Source organism: Spermophilus citellus, assembly GCF_964194105.1.
Source record: "Spermophilus citellus genome assembly, contig: SCAFFOLD_219, whole genome shotgun sequence".
In the NCBI taxonomy this organism is placed as follows: domain Eukaryota; kingdom Metazoa; phylum Chordata; class Mammalia; order Rodentia; family Sciuridae; genus Spermophilus; species Spermophilus citellus.
The window spans coordinates 528817-534006 of record NW_027672734.1 but is presented as its reverse complement, the minus strand read 5'-3'; the positions used below and the strand labels follow the sequence as shown (position 1 = coordinate 534006).

The 5190-nt window shown below is 46.8% G+C and overlaps 1 pseudogene across 1 annotated transcript; it reads right to left on the bottom strand.

The window, feature by feature from the left end:
• Window positions 1-3602: 3602 nt before the first annotated feature.
• Window positions 3603-4494, bottom strand: LOC308640679 (olfactory receptor 6E1-like; annotated as a pseudogene). The gene has a single exon. The product of its transcript is annotated as an olfactory receptor 6E1-like (transcript).
• Window positions 4495-5190: the final 696 nt, after the last annotated feature.

Genomic DNA, 5190 nt, shown 5'->3' with positions numbered 1-5190 from the left:
GAGGAGAGAAATGAGCAGGAGGAGGAGAAGAAGCAGGAGGACAATGAGGAAGAGATGGAGAAGGAGGAGGAGGAGGAGGGATGAGGAGGAGTAAAGGGAGGAGATGGAAGAGTAGGAGATGGAGGAGGAGGAAGAGGAGGAGAAAAAATGATGATGAACAGCAGGAGGAGAGGGAGAAGGATATGGAGGAAGAGATGGAGGAGGAGAAAGAGATGGAGGAGGAGGAGGAAGAGATGGAGGAGGAGAGAGATGAGGATGAGGAGGAGAAGGAGCCAGAGGAAGAGGAGGAGGAGATGGAGGAGGGAGAATGAGATGCAGGAGAAGGAGGAGGATGAGATGGAGGAGGAGGAGGAAGATGAGATGGAGGATGAGAAGGAGAAAAGGGAGGAGAAATAGGAGGAGATGCAGAAGGAGGAGATGGAGATGGAGAAGGAGGAGGAGGATATGGAAGAGGAGGAGAAAAAGATGAAGGAAGAGAAGGAGGAGGAGATAAAGGAGAAGATGGAGGAGGAGAAGGAGGTGGAGAGGGAGAAGGAGCAGGAAGAGAAGGAGAGGAGGAAGAGGAGGAGATGGAGGAGGAGGATAGAGATGAGCAGGAGGAATATAAGAAGGAGTAGGATGAGGAGGAGGAGTTGGAGGAAGGAGGAGGAGGAGAGAGAAAAGAGATGATGATGTTGATGAGGAGGAGAGATGAGAAGGAGGAGGAGGAGGAGAGGGAGGAGATGGAGGAGAAGGAGTGGAAGGAGGAGGAAGAGGAGAAGGAGGAGCAAGAGAGGGAGAAGCAGGATGAGATGGGGGAGGAGATTGAGGTGGAGAAGGAGGAGGATATAAAGGAGGAGGAGGAGATGAAGGAGGAAAAGGAGGAGTAGGAGATGGAGGAGGAGAGGGAGAAGGAGGAAGAGGGGATGGGGAATAAGGAAGAAGAGGAGGAGATGGAGGAGTAGGAGGAGGAGAGAGATGAGCAGGAGGAGACGAAGGAGCAGGAAGAAGAGGAGATGGGGAATAAGGAAGAAGAGGAGGAGATGGAGGAGTAGGAGGAGGAGAGAGATGAGCAAGAGGAGACGAAGGAGCAGGAAGAAGAGGAGATGGGGAAGAAGGAAGAGGAGATGGAGGAGTAGGAGGAGGAGAGAGATGAGCAGGAGGAGGAGAAGGAGCAGGAGGAGGAGGAGGAGGAGGAGAAGGAGCAGGAGGAAGAGATGGAATAGAGGTGATGATGTTGATGAGGAGGAGAGATGAGCAAAATAGCAGTATTCTATTCTAAATTTAATGAGTTAATTTTAAGTGACAAGGAAAATATATATATATATATATATATATATATATATATTTATATATATTTATATATATATATAAATTATGAGATGATTAATCAAGATATTATTATTACTATTATTATTATTATTATTATTATTATTATTATTATTATTATTGGCTGCAGAGGGAGCACAGAGCCTTACACATGCCAGGAAAGCATTCTACCACTGAGATAAACTCTCAGACCCCAGAATAATTGCCCTTCGCCTTCCCCCTCCCCCTCCCCTCCCCCTCCCCATCCCCCTCCCCCTCCTCCTCTTCTTCTTCTTTCTCTCTCTCTCTCTCTCTCTCTCTCTCTCTCTCTCTCTCTCTCTCTCTCTCTCTTTCCTGGGGAATTGAACTGAGAGGTGCTTAATCACTGAGCCACATCCTCAAATCTTTTTTTTTTTATGTATAGACAGGGTCTCGCTGAGTTGCTCCGGGCCTTGCTAAATTGCTGAGGCTGGACTCTAACTCAACATCCTCAGCCTCCCGAATCACTGGGATTACAGGCATGTGACCACACCAACTCTCTGCAGAATACATTTATTTCTAACTGTGAAAGGTCCTAAAGAGGAGGCAGATTCAATACCATTTATTCAATAATTAACATAAAAAAAAACATTTGCCATCATGTGAAAAAGTTCTACCAGTGTATGTTCAGAAGAAGCCAAGTTAGTTGCCAGGGAAATGTCACTGAAATTAGGAATGTGCACAATGATAAGTGACCTGCTGTTTGCTCTCAATAGGCTGCTTCCTAAGCAAAACACTAATAGATTCCACCTTCCATTCTCCTGGATACTCAAGTAACTACAATTAGCCTCTTTTTCGGTATACAGATTTTCTTTTCTTTTTCTTTTTTGTTTTTGGTACCAGGATTAAACCCAGGGGTGCTTAATTGCTGAGCCACATACAAGCCCTTTTATTTATTTATTTATTTATATATTTTTAAATTTTAAACAAAATTCTATTAAGTTGCTTACAGCCTCGATGATTTGCCCAGGTTGGACTCACACTCGTGATCCTCCTTCCTCAGCCTCCAGATTTGCTGGGATTAGGGGTGTGCACTATCACAACCTTTTACTACACATTTTTATTTCTTTAACTGTTTTTTAAGACTTCAAAAAATTGACAGAAACACCCCCAAAACAGTTCCCCCTATGTTAACATCTTATATTTGCATGGCATGTTTGTTACAATCCATGAAGCATTTCTAAATTTGGTACAGGGGTCACTCAGATTTCCTGAGTTCCACTGGTGTTGATTCTGCTTCAGGACCCACCCACCTCCACGAAGGTAGCATGTCCCCTTTGGCTCTTCTTCATTATGACAGTGCCTAGACTTCCTCATCTTTGATGACCTTGAGAGCTTTGAGGAGCAATGGTCAGTTAGGCTACAGGATCTCCCTCTACTGGAATTTGTCTGAAGTTTTTCTCATTATCATCCTGGGGTCGCTGGATTCTGGTAGAAGATGACAGAGTTAAAGGGAAATTTGCATCACACCATGGCAAGGGTACATGTCAACATGACCTGTCACTGTTGACCTTGACCTTGATCAGCTGGACAAGAAAGGGTTTGTCAATTTTCTCCACTGTAAAGTTACCAGCATCGGATTTTTTTTTTGGGGGGGTACTGAAGATTGAACTCAGTGCATTCAACCTCTGAGCCCCATCCCCAGGCCTATTTTGTATTTTATTTTGAGACAGGACCTCACTGAGTTGCTTAGCACCTCACTTTTGCTGAGGCTGGCTTCAAACTTGTGATCTCCCAGACTCATCCTCCCAAGCCAGTGGGATTACAGCAGATGCACCAGCAGGATTTTTTGTTTGTTTGTTTGTTTCTTTTCCTTCTTTATTTTTGATAATTTTATTTATTTATTTGTTTCTTTTTTGTGCTTAGTGATTTGAACCTGCATGCCAGGAGAGCTCTAGTCACATTCCCAGCCCCCCAGCAGATATTTGAACTAATATTTTTTTCTTCACTCTAGTAAAATGGTGTTCATGTTGATTGAAAAATAAAATAAAATGAAACCAAAATAGGGCTGCTTCTCCTCCTCTTCCTCCTCCTCCTCCTCCTCTTCCTCTTTCTTTTTGAGACAATGTCTTGCTAAATTGCTTATGGTCTCACTAAGTTACTGAGGCTGCCCTCAAGTTTGCTATCCTTCGGCCTCAGCCTCCCCAGCCACTGGGATCACAGGTTTGTGCCACTGTGCCGTGCTTAGCAGCAGAGCATTGGAAAGCTTTCCCTCTGAATATCTGAGAAGAAAGCGCTCTCCCCCTGAGCAGCACATCCCTGCTGGCTTTCAAGACCAGATAATTCCTGAAGCAGTAGATGAAGGGATTCAGCAAGAGTGACACTATGGTGTTGAAGAGAGCCACTCCTTTGTTGAGGGTCAGGTGCCCAGTTTGCATGGGCTTCAGGTACATGATTATGCAGCTCCCGTAGCTGAGCAACACCACCAGCATGTGGGAGGAGCAGGTAGAGAAGACCTTGCTGTGGCCCCCAGATATGGGCAGGTGCAGAACAGTGCGAATGATGCAGTAGTATGACAAAACCATCACAAGACAGTGCTGATCAGGGTGCATATGGCCACCAGGAAGCTGACCAGCTGCAGAATCCTGGTGTCATCACACACCAGCTCCAGCAAGGGGGTGCTGTCACAAAAGAAGTGGTTGAGGATGCGGGGACTGCAGAAGTGCAAGAAGAGCATCCAGGCACACAGCACCCCAAGGACCAAGACGCTGGTGTCCCAGCAGGCCAGCACCAGCTAGCTGCACACCCGGGGCGTCATGAGAGTGGGATAGTGCAGCAGACAGCAGATGGCCAGCTAGCGGTCCCCAGACATCACAGCCAGCAGCAAGGACACCACTGTGTCCAGGATGAAGTAGAGCCTCGTTTGCATAAAGCATCTAGCATGGGCAATGGTCCTGTGACCAGAGAGGAGGTGGTCTAGCGTCTTCAGGGTGACCGTGGACGTGAACCCCATCTCCATCAGGGAGAAATGGTGCAGGAAGTAGTACATAGGAGTGTGCAGGCGGCGGTCGACCAAAGTCAGGGTGATAATGAGTAGGTTGCCCAGGAGGGTCAGCATGTAATGACCAGGAGCACCGTGAAGAGAAGGAGCTGGAGCCCTCGCACATCTGTGACCCCTAAAAGCTCAAAAGTCAGCACGACAGTGAGGATGGGTTCATGAGGTGCCATTGCCCTGATACCAGGCTGGGGGTGGCTGCTCTCCTAGCCTGGTCCCTGTCTTTGCTCCTTGCCTGTCTTTAGTCTCTTGGTCTATGTGGCTTTTTGGAAATGCAGAGACAGTGCCTATCCTGCTGGTCTGTGGAGATGAGACAAGTGACATTTATTACAGTGCTGGTCATGGTGTGAATGCCACAGGAACGCTGGCTTATGTAGCCCACAATGACATCACTGCAGGAAGTAATACTTACTTTCATCATGAGATTTGGCTCCTGCTTCCTCCAAGAAGACTGCTCTCTGATGAGTAAAAACTGGGTGTGGTGCACACCTGTCATCCCAGGGATTCAGGAGGCTGAGGCAGGAGGATCACCAGTTCAAAGTCAGCCTCAGCATAAGCAAGGCAGTAAGCAACTCAGCGAGACCCTGTTTCTAAAAAAATACATAATAGGGCTGGGGATGTGGTTCAGTCGTTGAGTGCTCCTAAATTCAATCCACAGCAACCCCCTGCAAAAAGAAAAACAACAATAACAAGCACAAAAAAGAGAGAGATAATGTGGGACACAAACAGGAGACACATACATACTTGAGCACTGTGTAGTAGTCACATTAAAAGAAACAGGAAAGCCAGGGGCCAGAGCAAACCCCTGTCATCCCAGAAACTTGGGAGGCTGAGGTAGGAGGATCACAAGTTTAAGGCCAGCCTCAGCA